The sequence below is a fragment of the Hyposmocoma kahamanoa genome, unplaced genomic scaffold (assembly GCF_003589595.1).
Source record: "Hyposmocoma kahamanoa isolate Upper Pololo Valley unplaced genomic scaffold, ASM358959v1 62, whole genome shotgun sequence".
Classification (NCBI taxonomy): domain Eukaryota; kingdom Metazoa; phylum Arthropoda; class Insecta; order Lepidoptera; family Cosmopterigidae; genus Hyposmocoma; species Hyposmocoma kahamanoa.
This window is the reverse complement of record NW_020653850.1, coordinates 5,671,644-5,687,643: the sequence shown is the minus strand read 5'-3', so window position 1 is coordinate 5,687,643 and position 16,000 is coordinate 5,671,644. Positions and strand designations below refer to the sequence as shown.

The 16,000-nt window shown below is 35.1% G+C and overlaps 1 protein-coding gene across 1 annotated transcript in view; it reads right to left on the bottom strand.

The window, feature by feature from the left end:
- The window catches only part of LOC113229733, a 110,589-nt gene that overhangs the window by 82,648 nt on the left and 11,941 nt on the right, over window positions 1-16,000 (bottom strand). The gene's annotated exons all lie outside the window — the stretch shown is intronic.

Genomic DNA, 16,000 nt, shown 5'->3' with positions numbered 1-16,000 from the left:
GATAAACAATATTTAAAAAGTAATTACAACATTTGAAAATGGAACTCTTTGGCTGTAGAATAAAGTTTGTTTCATCTGACTGTCACTTGTTTTTACATTGTGGCGTCATTTTAGAAATTGGTTGTCTATATCACCATGGATTTAACTCATGAAAATTTTCGTAGTACCTATGGTTTTCTACGACTTTAACAGTTTAAGTGGAATATAACACCTCAGCGGAGTTCGCTTGGCTTCAAACTGCTTTTGGCGATGAAGCACCATGCAAGACGACTATTTATAGCTGGTTTGCAGAATCCAAAGGCGGTCGTGTAAATCTCAGTGACGAATTTCGTGATGATCGCCCGCCCATAAAAATAACCGCAAACGCCGTATCATCTTGCACCACGATAATGGCAGTTCTCACACAGCCAGACAGAGAAATGAATTCTTGATTAACGTTGACCTTATGAGCCATCCCGCGTACAGTCCCGACCTCGCACCTTGTGACTTTTATTTATTTCCAAAAATTAAGAGTCAGTTACGCGGTCAACGATTTTCATCACCTGAAGAGGCTGTCGAAGGCTATAAAAAATATGTTTCAGAAATTGTCACGGAGGAGTGGCATAAATGTATTCAAAATTGGTTCATTCGTATGAAAAAGTGCATTTTTTGCTAACGGAGAATATTTTGAGAAACAATAAATTCATTTCTGACCTTTTACAAGATTTTATTATTCATTCTGGAAATTTATAGTACGCCCCACGTATTATTCACGCATATTAACTCAATAGTACGTTGGTAAAACATCCGCGTTTTTATTAGGCGAAATAAAAAAAATAAATGTAAATTGGTCTGTTAACTTTATTTATGATAATTTATTACATTTATACCACATATTGCTATCGAAAATTTCACAGCTAAAGTAACTGAAAGGAGTCTCTCTTTATTAAAAACCAATGATTTACAATCTGTGTAATAACAGTCATGGACGAATATGAATTTTGTTTGTTTTTACAATGAAATTAACTTTAGACCGATCAAAATTATAGATAAATCTGGTAATTTGAAATGGAAATTAACAGACATGCGAATAGCCGCCATGAGCGCAAGAAGATGCAGAAATGAATTCTCTACCTATAGTAACTTTACCGTCAAAGCCCTCAAACGTTATTTCGATAGAATCAATTTCTGTTTATCGCCAAAACAAGTAATACCCGCTGTATTGGAAGATCGCGGATGTATTGTGGTGGTATGGTATGGAAATGAGCAAACGGTTTTGGCGAGGTCGTTTGTTCACCTCAGCACATATAAAAGTCAAATGCGAACGAGTTTGGAATTCATCTAATTCCTATATGTGGCTATTATGATACGTATAAATATAATACAAGGCTTTTCCACTTGGAATTTAAAATATGGCGTAAAAAATATGTTAATTGCTTTTTCTTTATGTTTTGTAAGAGTTCGTCCAAGAAAGTATACTGCCAAGATTTCTGCCGCCAAGCAGTAATATGAGCATTGCTGCGTTCCGGTTTTGAAGGGTAACATTGCTGGTGTAATTGCAGGCGCAATGGTAGTGCCCTTCAGATCTTTGTGTTTTAAAGCTCTGAGTGACGTTGCTATGTAAGGCGTCTCGTTTACCACCATCACCAGGCGCACGATTTGTCCCTTCACTTGGTATCCTAAAAAAAACCTTATTATTATTGTTTGCAAATGTTTGTTTATGACATGTGGGTTTAGGAAATCGAACATTATTGAAATGAAATTAAATTAAATATTCTATAACGCACATTAAAAATACAATGACAACATGAACAGTAGCGCAAGTATCGCAGAGTAACATAATGTACAACAGGCGACCTTATTGCTAAGTAGCAATTTCTTCCAGGCAACCTTAGGATAGAAATTTAAGCTTTGGAAAAGGGGGTGCAATCAAAGAATTATTATAAGAATAGATCTAAGCTGATCATTTTGCTAAGATTTTCATCCAATGAATACTTATTATTCATATGTACGAGTACATATTACATCCCGTGTAAATGTACTAAATATTTTTCAGAAAAAAATAGGTGTATTATCCAATATGGAAAATTTTTCCACAATCCAACACTATGTACCTTTTTAAAATTCAATGTACAAAAAGGTAAAATAAAAAAATTGTAAATACAAAATATTGACAAATAAAACGATGTCAAACAACAATGAGAAAAATTTTCCATGTATCATTACTATCGAGAAAAAATTAAATCTCATTATTAACGCACAACACAAACACTTCCCATTTTTTTGTACATCGTTATTTTTTTAATAATATTAATTTTCTGGTTAATTGAACAACAGTTGTATTCGGTTCGGTCAATTTCGTACTCTAATATATGCCCACGCATTTTTGTTACAACCTGTATATGTACAAAACCGTTTCTTATCTGCCGGCCTTTACTGAAGAAATAAATACTGTGGTAATTGTTGTTAACCTGCATTCGATATCGATATAGCTCATACTCGGAACTGTCGCAAGAGAAAGGTACAAATTAATGAGACTGTGGAAAGGGCCTTTCTTTACGCACGCCCACCGACCTGTTAAAAGAACATGTAATAAATAATGGATATAAATCGAAAAGTGAAGTTTCGCCTGCATATAAGTTGCAGATACTTAGTAATATCATATTCGGATCGTTTTTCTTTGTTACCTAAAGTCACGGGACTTTAATTACTCTTTAAATATAAAATGAGTGCTAATAAATGAACATAATGAACATTAATACAAAGAAATAATTCAATATAGCACCTCTGTTACGGAACAGAGGGGCTATATTGAATTATAGTATTTATGTTCATTTAGTAGCACTCATTTTCTACTTAAAGAGTCATTAAATGTGATTTTTTTATTTTGATCAAATCTATGAAAATTAATTTAAGGAATGAATAATATAACGTCGAGGCGCAGGTTTTGCACGCTTCCCATCGCAGCGAGACTTACTTTGCATTCAAAGATATACTAACTTCATTTTCTAGTGTTGAAGTTCTGTTATACTATACACTCTGCGCTTCCCGTGCCGATGACAGGCGCGTCGCGGAGTGGCTTTACTCTTTTTTTCAAAAGAAATGTATATTTTATTTATTAAAGTCTGTTCCAATCCATTGTAGCAGAAAAATAAACAAACAGATCATTGACCCGACCATGGACAATTTAGTGATGGCCAACTGAACTGCCAACTACAAATCGATTAATTAATTGAATTAATCGATTTGTTTAATTGAATCAGATGGAATAACTGGGTTTTATATAATAAAATGGGTTTTGCGATTTCGCTGTTGATTAGTGTAAAAAATATGTAATTTAATACTGAATTTTTGTTTCTTATATAACCTATAAAAGCCTATAAAACCAAATAAATAAAACCTATAAAATTTAAAATTTCCTAGATCTAATTTTAAAGTCTCCTTCAAATCCTTGGATTGTGATTAAATTTTCGATTCACTAATCGATCGACGAAAATCTTGAATTGAATGAACCGGATGAGTTATTTCTATACAGCCCTATGCAAACATAGACTATTCACAAGTCTATACTTGAAAAATAACCTCACTTTTGAAATAACATTTTTCAAATTATGTTTTAATATGTTGTTCAGATGAATATTGCTGGAAAAAGTGATGAGATATCAAGACGAAATCTTCAAAATATACATATGTGAAAGTATTATTATTCCATTTATTGAGTGATCGCTTAAGAGAGTCAAACGCGGTTTGTTTACTTTCCTGGCATAATGGATTGGAACAGATTTTAGAGTTCTATATTACATTGCATTTAATAAAGTACGGCCCAGCGCAAATCGACGCCGCCCGCCGCCGCTTACTACATCTTCTTTTTCATTTTTTCTTTAAAGAAATGTAGCCTTATCTTTTAGACTATAAAGTTTATATTGCATTTCTCGTGTTAATGAATTGTCGCATCGCACCACGCGGCTGCAGCAATGTGTGCCGACGGCTGATTTAATTACCAATTCACGATATGTCTTGTCATGAATTCCTGAAGTATTGTTGTATGGTGGTAATAATTTTAGAACACAACTGAAAATTATATAAAAATAATAATTTATAAAGCAATTAAACAATTAATTGAGAAACTATTGGGTGATTTATAAGATCCATGTGTGCGTGCCAAAGTTATTAGAATGCTTGTTACACTACCCGTTTTCAAAGGCCCTGCGTCAAGGGTGGGTGTGGTGCCTAGTTATAGCTCCTTAACTGTTATTAAACCTAAGTTATAGTTAGAGTACCTTAAAATTGGTTTAATACGGGTTGGCCAAAGAGTCCGTGCGGTTTTTGCCATTTGGTAATTTTAAGTAACTTTGTTACACGTAAAAATAATGTTTTAGCGCGCATTTTAAGAGTAGGCGGCTAAGTTTCAATATCAAAGTCCTTGAAAAATTCCCAGAAGTGGTAAATCCTAAAAATGTCGTATTTCATCATTATAATTCCAAACCACACACATCTTTAACAAAGGCGTCAACAACTCTTCTAGTTTGGGGTGTGTTACCTCATCCACCGTATTCACCGATATAGCTCTTTCAGATTTTAATTTGTTTTGGACTTTACAAAATTCTTTGTAAGGAGACTTTGATAACGAATTGACCATCCAGATCAGTCAGACGACATTTAGACCTGTATTTTATAAGTAAATACAGGATTTTTTAAGAAAGGCATAAGTATTCTAAAATAACCCGAAAGATGGCTAAAGATTTTAGATCAACATGGTTAATACAAAATTGATTAGTCTGACTGTTTTTTTATATTTTTCATTTAAATTGAATCAATATAATCACTACGGCAAGAAAAGTATTGACATTTTTTCGGCAAGGATAATAAACTCTCTCAGGTTCGTCCGATGTGATAGACTTAGGTTCAAAACGCACAAATAATAAGCCAATCTCATTACAAAATTAACAACAGCAGTGGCATATTACACGTTATTTCGTTACTAGGTCAACACGTCCCACACTTAACACATCCCTACATTACGAGGAAAAAAAACAAAAACTATTTTTAACTCGGAAATAATCAACTTTTTAAGACGTTACACAAGAATAAAAGTTGTCCGGAATGTGATATAAGAAATTCAGCTCAGTATTCCACATGTGTCCTAAGATTATGCATTATCTGGTTGGGCCTACAGTGAAGTGGTTCATTATGAAAGTTGTTATAAACATGCTGCCTACACGTCATTTAGGCCATTAAATACATGTAGCCGTTTAGTAACAGAGCTAGATCGTTAATTAAATTATTGATTAAACCATTAATTTAGCAGCGACATTTACACGTAGATATAAAATTTTATAGCGGTGAATTAATACTTTGTTTGTTTTTACCTCTAAGTTTATGTGTTTATGATAGCTAGTTTTTCATATTCAATCACGTTTTCGTTTCCACATAAGCTTACAACATTAGTGTAGGTAATAACGGTTAATCAAAAACTAAAAAACAACCCATTGATTGTTACATCGTTGGTTATAAAGGCATTTTATTATTAAACACTGTTTAAAACCGACTTCGCAGGAAAGCCGCTGCGTTCCTAAAATACATTCGCATGGAATGCCTCGTAAAAGTACGAATGTTATTCCTTCGCACATTAATTATTTTATTAGAGGAATTTTCAAGTCCAAGCCCCGTTTGACATTGACATTTATCAAAGACAAATCACTAACAATTGTAGGAAACTACTACTCTATTGCAAAGATTTCAATCTACTAAGTACATAGATATTGCTGTTCTATTATAAGTTTTAAGTTTAAATTTTGACTAAAAATGACAAATAATGAGACTAAGAGCATTTTAGCAGCGATGCAATCGCTAATCGTCTACCTTTACACACGCGCGCGGTTATAAACAGCCATGCAAGCGCGCGACTGCATTGTTACAAACGCGCGATTGTATCGCTACACTTGGGATTCAAGCCAGGTTCACGAGTCTTTCGCTTGCTTGCGTTGGCTGTGTATAGACGTGTATCGATTGTGATAATTGATGATTGATGAATGAAAACAATTCGAACAGCACCTGTGACCCGATAACCCGGGTTACTAGCTTCTAAATAACCCGATCATTTTAGAGTTTCATGGGTCATGCGCGCAATATTCGACTTTATCGATATAATTTTGGAGATTATTCAACAATTCACAATATTATGTTGTCTCGTTCACTCTCATGTGAAGTCCCCACTTACGACCTGGTTCGCCTTCTAACTCTTCGTTTGGGTCGCACATTTCTGTTCGATAGAGCATTCCTTCGTTACATCGAGTATATAACCAGAAATAGAGACGAAATAAGGGTCATATATTCCTGGTAACACATTAGCGATACAGCTCTTATAAATATCAACTCTCGTTTTCACTGAAATATAGACAGGTCAGTACCTGTGCTTACGTCTCCGTATATACCAAAAAATATTCTGTATTTATTGTAATAAAGATAATATCTCTAATAATGCCGTGTTGTTCTATTCGGTGGTGTGGGAAAAACAGCACAACATCTAATTACAAAACAAAAATCGGAATCTTTCATCGGTAATTAAATATTAAATATGTAATTTTGCAATGTTCGTCCATTATAGCAAAGCTCAAGTTAAATGGTCGATTTGAAGTGAAACAGTTGACACCCATTGACGACACCCGTCAATTGTTTCGAAATCTGGCTAGCTAATCGGAGCGCAGTTGTCACAAGAATGATATGGCAGAATAGTTTTCAAACAAATTAAATGACATTTCGCCTCTATTTCTGGTTACATACTCAATACTTCGATAGAACCTCATAAGTTTTTAGTTATGTATTTTTGTTTTGTAACACCGTTACTTTTCCTAGAAAAAAATTTTAGTATCCTAAGTGTGGTTTATCAATGATGCATTTAAGTGTAGACACATTACCCATCAGCGGTACAGAATAAAGGCTAATTGTATAATTTGATATTTTTAAACGCCATATGGAAGTCTCATGAGGGATGGTGACCTGATAAAATATCGAACATATGATCGAATCATTTGACCCGATGATATTACGCATGGGTCATGATCGACCCAGATTATCAAAAATGATCGACCGACTCAGGTCTAGCTGTACACGGCGTAGAAATCTGCCTTCCGCGCAAAGGCATTCACGAGTCTTCCGCTTTGCGTTGCGGAGAGACTTGCGCGCATGCGCGGCGCCTTGCCTTTGTTTTGGTTTTAGCGTGGACGCTGCTGCTCTGTGATTGGCCAGCAGTGCTGTCCTCCGCAAACGTTCCTAAAAAATATCAAGCTTGCTAAATACCAATCTCACTTTTTTGATTGATTGATTGCATCGGTGCAATCGCGCGTTTGTATCGATGCAATCGCGTGTTTGCATCGATGCAATCGCGTGTTTGCTTCGATGCAATCGCGTGTTTGCTTCGATGCAATCGCGTGTTTGCATCGATGCAATCGCCTATAAATCACAAGTGTAGCATTGCAATCGCGCGTTTTCGTTCCGCATCGCTGCCAAAAGTAATCGTGTCTAACCACTCTAAAAAAAACACGAAGAAAAATCTTTAAAATTTGAGACTGACATTTGACACGTTTGGATACGTCTCAGGCCGTCCTCTCGTTCTACACGAATGAAGCTTCATACTTCACACTGTTTCTTTATTTGGTCGAGTATTGCTTATTTGACGAGTCATTTCGAATATCGGAGGGAGAACGAGAGTAGACATCCATACAACACACGGCACGATATTAGCTAGCGGTAGTATTTTATTGTTATAATCAAGTTTATAATAATCTGGATTATTATTAAGGTAAGGTTATCAACGATAATTATGACTTCAAACTCTGCGTAAAATCAAATAAAAATAAACACTGAAATGCAAATCACATCAATCCTTGGTGCACAGATTTTGACGACGACTAGGCTATTAAAGATCTTTGAGACATGGTTTACTTTTTTGAACGTTAGATTGGCTATTATTAGTGCCAGATATAAACTGAGCGAGTTCGGTTGGTCCGTAATTGCGAGGGCGTGATACCAGCACTCAATCGAGGAGTTCCTTGTTTTTACTTTATTTTCTATTTTGTAATAGTGAATTCCTTTACGTTGAATTGATGGAAAGAAAGTTTTTAAGAGGGACGCCTTCGTACTCCCTCGCTGTTATGGAATTTGACGTTTTTCTATGCCTTTATTATACTGAGGTTTTTTATAGTGGCGGAAAATGTTATTATGGTCTGTTTACCATGGGAATATTACAATGAGTTTGTAAAACATTTTGAATTGATAGGAACACGTATTTTATATAGATTTTTAGATTATTCGCGGGTAAATACCAACATGAAAAGTACCTACTCGATATAAAAATTGTTTAGACCATTTTAAACGGACTTGAAAAACGGAGAGGATATGTTACGCGACAACTCCGACACTAGAACTTGAGGCCCTAGAAAATAGAATAGAGAACAAACATCTTATAGTGTTTAATAACAAAAATCAACTCCAAATTAAAATTTTTATGTAATATAACAAATTCTTATTCAATACAAAACAATCAAACAAACCTTACATATACATACACCCATACACAGACAGTACATATGATACAATATCCTATTTACTGTGTAAGTATTCGCTTGAGGTAACAATTAGTGCCTAGATCCAAACGAAACATTTACGATTTCTAAATCACTTTCAAAATAGGTAACCCGCTAACGAAGATCTAAGAGGCTATAACCAGCAAATGATTTTTCACTAATTACCCACAAAGCCCCACGTTTTCTTTAAAAAATCTTTACTTGACAGGGGTCTTGCCGTCTTATGACTTGTACAGTTAACTGGACGCATGAAGTCTCGTAATTTGATCCAAAAATATGTTTATTTGGAGACTTGTGGTAAATTTTATAGTAAGTACTATGGACGCAGCGGTGGTCGTCTCTTATAGTAGTGAGTGGTACGGGTGATAAATAAGTCGTTATCGCGATCGATCGACGCGGATGCGCTCGCGCCGTGAGAACAGAGGATTGATTTCAAGACTTGTGTTACATGTGTATAATTGTTACTGGAATATTAACTATACAACTTTCTAAGAAAACTGAAGAAACACGTGCCGAAGTTTTTATAGCAATATAGTCAATGCCTAACAAATCTCAATATAATCAATCAATTGTACAATGTAATGATTAAGATAAAAAAATATGTTTTCATTAAAAAGGAACCAAAAAAGTCAAGAACACATCAAGCTTGACACTTTGGACTTGGGAACGTTCTTATTGCAAGCGGCATAGAGTTAAATTTAAGCCTTTAGTGTCAAGCTTAACGTGCTCTTGACCCTGTACTCATAAACTGAAACTAAAAAGTTAACAATCGATTAAGGGAAAGTGGGCGAAACCGGATTCATCAACTAGTTTGCCACCCTTAGCGGTGGAATTTCAAATTTAAATGGGACTGATACTGAGGTACCGTCGCTCCAACAAAAAAAGGATCATCAAAATCGATTCTATACGATAAATGCCGGAGTAATTGCATAATATACACACACAAAAAAATACAGTCCTCCTTTTTTGAAGTCGGAACTAACATTTATTAAAGATTTGAAACTTGACTATAAGAGTGTATGAGGACGATATACAACAATGTGTCAACCAACATGATCATAGTTTTGCGAAAAACACACCTAAAGACACCTAAATATTTTTTCGTTGTTTTTGATAGTGTGTCCAAAAATTTACCCGTAAGATTAACACTTTTGCTGTTGTCACCTCAGGAATGATGAGTTGTTGTTTATTACTAGAATTCCCCAATAATAACAAGCACGAGAGCAAAAGTTTTCATTTTATATGTAAATAGAAAACTATAAAAAAACAACTAAAAATCTTTTCTTACCATTTTCGCAAAACTATGAACATTTTGATTGACACGTTATTGCTTATAAAGATTCAATTATCCCATATCGTCGGGAACAGTGCAAATCGGCGTATGTAGTATTGGTAAAAAGCGCGTATCTGCACCACCAAACCAAATGTCACCCAAGAGGGATTTAACGTTATTACTTTGTTATCTCAATGGCTACGACTTTAATTTTTGCACAGTAAGTGTTAATTTATGTTGTCTACGGACTGGATTCCCGTAAATCAAGCAAATTGTTTTTTTGTTGTTGCCACAATATTTACGCGGGTTTTGACTTGGCGACTAAATTACCGAAATGGGGACTCATAATCAAATGCTAGTTACGCTAATAATTGTAATTGTAAGTAATTGCACTATCCCCGACGCTGTCTTAAAAGTACATGGAAGGGTACAGATGTATTTTGAATATAGCTATTATAATAACGTAATTCATATGAACACGAAATCGTTTCGAAACTCAATAATCGTGCTTTCAAAAATGTTTTTATAGTTTTCTTTTATTTGGTATCTCTGATTACATTATTACAATAAAATTGGGTGGGTGGGCGAGTCTTGTAAGTTCCGAAAGAGGCGAATAATCGAGTGGAGAGTCAACCAAAATGTTTATTAATTTACAATAATGTTGAAACTTTTGCGAGGAGCTGTTTCGAGCTGTTGTTGGTTCTGTACGGTAAAACGTTTACGTCGATCGATCTTATTCGTTACGGTGATCAATATCTTTCGTCACATTACGGTCTATATTTGTAACATGGAACCCGCATGTTTCTGTCTGGTTTTAAAGACGTTTCTTGTAAAATACCGGACGGTGATTTGGGGCACACGGTCATTGGTTTAACGTGAATTGTTTACGTGGTTTCCTCTCTTACATGATACGGTCCACATTTCTATCATAGTACAAGTCAAGAGCACGTCAAGCTTGACACTTTGTACTTTGGATCGTTATTGTCGTAAGCGGCATAGAGTTGGATTTAAATCGTAAGTGTCAAGCTTGACGTGCTCTTGACCCTGTACGTGTCTTTCTGTTCGATATAAAAGACGTGACATGTTTTTAAGTAATAAATAACCAAGCTTTAAAATAAAATAAAATCTGACGACTTCGGTAGCCGAACGGTTTGAACTGTGGACGCTGGATGCGAAAGTCCCGGGTTCGATTCCCGGTAGGACCTATTTAGGAAGTGAACTTATCTAAATAAGTTCTGGTTTGGGTGTTCCGGGTAGTACTCTGGAGTGAATTCCCTTGCTCTGGTACTCATAATATAGGGAATTCCCTAGTTTGAGACCAGGCTATTGATGTGACTGTCTGGCACATTATTATTTCCCTTTTTGGATATCTGTTTTACACTCTGGAGTAGGTTCCCATGGCCTAAAAGATTTATTATTATTATTTATTTTTTATTTATTAGGTGCCTTGAGAGCACATTCTTGCATATAATATACCGAAATATTTGCACTAACTTTTTGATACTTTATTTCTTTTAAATATTCTATTCCCGTAAAAAATTACGGGAATAGAATATTTAAACTGATAAAATTGAGGCTTTCAACATTTGCAGAGCATCTTAAGAATGACTTCTCCTGACCTCGATTCTCGGGATTTGAAATTCAAATGTCCATGTCCAAGAACTCAATATTCGCGGCGTGGGCACGAAAGATGTAAACAAAGATGCCGACTAGGAGAACACTAGACCTTCTATGTAATATTGGGTTATAATCTTCGAAGTCGAAAATATTTTTCTAAGAAATATGTATATCCATGATCGAAATAAGGTGTTCCAAATGAGCAGGTAACTGTGTACATAGATTATAGATAGATACAAGGAGTCACATAGAGTGGTTAAAACCACCAAAATATTAATTAATTAGTTCTCCGAATTCCGCATTTCCGGTAATAGTTTTACTGCTCCGTAAGATAAAACTACTAATTAAAAAGCTGAAGTTGGATTTTAAAGTAATTCTAGTGGCGCCATGTAAAAAAATGTAGTAGATAACTAACCTTCCACCAAAGTAAAAAAAAAATATGAGCAAACATCCAACTTTAGTTTTCAATGTGAATAGTTTTACGCTACGATGCAGTCAAACTATTTCCTGAAATCCGGAATTTAAAAAAGTATTTAAATAGTTTGGTGCTTTTAACCACTCCATGTCGCGCCTAGTACATAACGATAGCTTTCTAGATAGTGGCTTATCTCAAAAGCATCGAATTCATCAGGAAAATGGTATAAAAAAACTCAGACGTGTCTGCCGCGCAAAATTAACAAACCGTAGGCTATCCCTGATGTGTAAGGTGCTAGAGTCAAATATGTCAAAAAAAAGTCAAGTATGTCAAAATGTACTTCTCCCTGTACCCATGTGCTTTCTATAAGTTTATTTTTGTATTGTACTAAGTTACAATAAATCTAAATTGTTGAAGTATATAATATTCTTTCATTCGAATATAACATGGCGCAGTCGGTAGGATAGTAAAAAAACCTATAAGATTAAAACTGTAAAGAAACGCAAAGTGTACCTATTACTTTATAAAATATCTAAAGAGGAAGGTGATGTGTAAGGTGCCAGAGTCATAAATAAAAAGAAATAAGAATCCTTGTATATCAAAATGTACTTCCTCCCTGTACCCATGTGTTTTCTATAAGTTTCTTTTTGTATTGTACTTAGTTACAATAAATCTCAATTGTTGAAGTATATAATATTCTTACATTCTAATATAACAATCCCAACTTTGGCATGTGATTTAACCAATGAAGACCTCGGTTTTTTTTTTTTTTATTGTGACTCGGCAAAATGACTGCACCGCGCCTGATGGAAAGTGCGAATACAGTCCAGAGATGAGAGTAACGGATGGAAAACACAAATATCTTCACTCCGTCACTATCATTTTGCCGGTCTGGCCAAATGCTTCTTCACACTACGTTTGAAGGACCCGATGTTATAGAGGGGAGGGAATACATGCGCCGGGAGTTGGTTCCACAATTTGATGGTTCGGCATAAAAACGAATTGCCAAACTTTTTAGTGCGGGACGGTATTGAACTGACCGTCCAACTGTGGCAACGCAGTCCGGCACGGGTGGTCCGCTGATGGAAAGGAGAGGAAGGGATAAGGTTGAATAACTCTTCAGAGCACTCACCGTGGTACAGCCGATAGAATACGGTGTCCCATTCATAATAAAATTTTGTATCTTTCAAACAAAAATCAGTAATAGGACAAAAAAGGAATTACTTTGGATTGTACCACTATTCTTGAAAAGCAGTGATATGTAGATATTTATCTACTCATTTGGAAATCCTATTCGAAACATTGATTGTAACTGATGTAGAAAAAATAACAATAAAATCAAAACAAAGGACATACGTTAAAAAAATCTCAAGGAGCATTAGAAATGAATGTAGAGCCAATGTATATGACAACCAACACTGCGTTTGCTGAGATATATTGTAAATGACAGGTAGGTACTTAAATATACTATATAACCGAAACCTTAGAATAATAACTCACGAAACTATATTCATAGTTAAACGATCAAAGTCAAAGTCAAAGTCAAAGTCAAAGTCAAAGATGATTTATTCCATAGGTAAAATAAATTTACACTTGAAAACGTCACATTTAAGGTACTGCTCGTTCACTACGCTGACCTCCCTGAGAAGAACGAGCAAGAAACTCTAGGGATTGCTCTTTTCAAATAAACTTAAATGCTATGGAATACATTTTGAATCAAATTTGTGTGGATTCTGGAGCCATGTCGTCTTTCCATACATCTTTATCTAACACGTAGTCTTCAATTTTGTAATATGCTTTTTCGATCAAAATATTTTTAATGTACTTTTTAAACTTAGGAAATGATAAACTTAATATATGCTCCGGAATCTTATTGTAAAAACGTATACAGTTCCCCATAAAAGAGTTGTTTACCTTGGTTAAACGAAATCGTGGTACCATGAGTTTGGACTTAGCTCTAAGGTTAATATTATGGATATCTTCTTTCTTATTGAAATTATGTATATTTTTACGGGCATATAAAATATTTGAGTAAATGTACTGTGATGCCACAGTCATGATACCAGTCTCCTTAAACTTTTCTCTGAGAGATACCCGAGAGCCTAGACGGTACACAGAACGAATCGCTCGTTTTTGCAATACAAATATGGTTTGAATATCTGCCGCTTTACCCCACATGAGAATCCCGTAGGACATTATACTATGGAAGTAACTAAAGTAAACTAGTCTAGCAGTACTCGTGTCAATGACCCTTCCACAGTTTCTATAACAGACCTCTAGGTACACCCCGGACACTCCATACAACGGTCGAAAATTATTTACCTACTACTACTACATACAGCAAGGCGCTATCTGCACACGCACAAATGTGTGTGTGAAGTAGCAGGGTTACCCATCACTTTCTTGCACCGTTACGTTACGTGATCAGAGCGGCAACATAGCGAAAATGCTAACGCGTATCTATTATCTATGAGTCTATTAATATAATCCAGAATCCTAATAATTACACATGTCTCTTTATATCGATGTAATATCATATTTTTCATTATTGAAGGTTTATTTAAAAAATATATTAAAAGCACTTTAAATGTTATATTTTGGACATACAAACCTTTAAATAAGGTAACCAAGGTATTTGATAATTGCATGTCCAAGTTGATCATCATTAATTACGTATATTCGCTACTTACGTAAAATTTATGGGCAAAATGAATTGAAAATTCGAGAACCCTTGTCTACTAGCTCACGAAGTCATGGCGCCTCATTATATTGATATAATAAATCTCTATTTTTTATACATATGTATGTTACTCTGCAGTAAATAAATGAAGAAAACAATAACTGAATGAGACTCATACATTAGTTTTTTTACTTCCTTCGTTTCATCTTTCGGAAAATGATGATAAACACCCGTACACAGTACAATTCACGACCATTATAAATAGTAACGTAAAATGATGTTTTATGTTAACGTACAAGTCTCGTAATGAATAAATGAAAACTTTATTCAAATATCAAAGCCGTCTTCGTACGAAAACGGCTCGCCAGCAGCCTTGTTGTCGTTCAGTCACTGTGACCGGCAATGTGCGGGTCGTGGTGCGGTATCTAAAGCTAGGGAGAGGCGGAGAGTGTCCGTTCTCTTTACTTTTTGTTCTCTGCTCTAGGTAAGTCGGTGGATTTGACAAAGGAGTCAATTTGAGCATATCTGGCAATCGTTCGTGACTCATCTATCTCGAATGATTATCTCGAAATAACATGGCCGACTAGCCCGCGCGTGAGACCAAGTGTTCCCTCTGAGATGCGAACCTATTAGTACCTGTACTATTGCGAACTAAGATATGGTGCCTATTTGAAATGCTATTATAATGGGTGGTAATGATTTTACGTTCGAGTTAGGTTAGCTGAGGTTATGGCCTATCGTTGTGATGCAAAATGTACACGAGTTTAGCCAGTTGTTCGCAGATACATAATTATTTATATTGATGTTGAAAGATGGAGAAGCGGAAGACTACTTTCTATTTATAATATTATTTTATTAATTATTGTTAAAATCTGACAATACAGGCGATGCAGATGTCTGTTATTTATGTCTTATGCTTTATATCGTTACTTTAAGGGTAAATAAAAGCTTTCGGAATTTATATTTATTTCTTAATTTAGAATTCTTTACTAAACAATTGACGTTACTGTTTCTAAATTGGCGCGAAAAAGAAAATTTGATATAAAAAAGTTAGGTGTAAGCTTAGAATAATAACGCATAGAATGATAGTTTCATATCAAACGAACTGTCACAAGTGAGGCAAAAACCAAATTCATGTAGGCGTAAGCAACTTGTAACTACGCTCGTCGGCACGCACACAAATATACAAATAATGATGCCATGGAATAACATTTCCCTCAAAAGTGGGGAAATTGTATCTTGCTTAACTCATCATTAAGTTAAAGGTGCCTACAGATTTGCCCGACATTGTCGATCAGGTGCCTACAGATGTGCTCGGTTTTGTCGATGAAAAACGAATATAGCACTTATTTGTAAATCCAAGATGGCGGACACGATTTTTCAAAATATGCTATATGGGTATCCTTTTCGAGGTATTTGGGGATGCTCATTACGAATATGGCACTCATTTC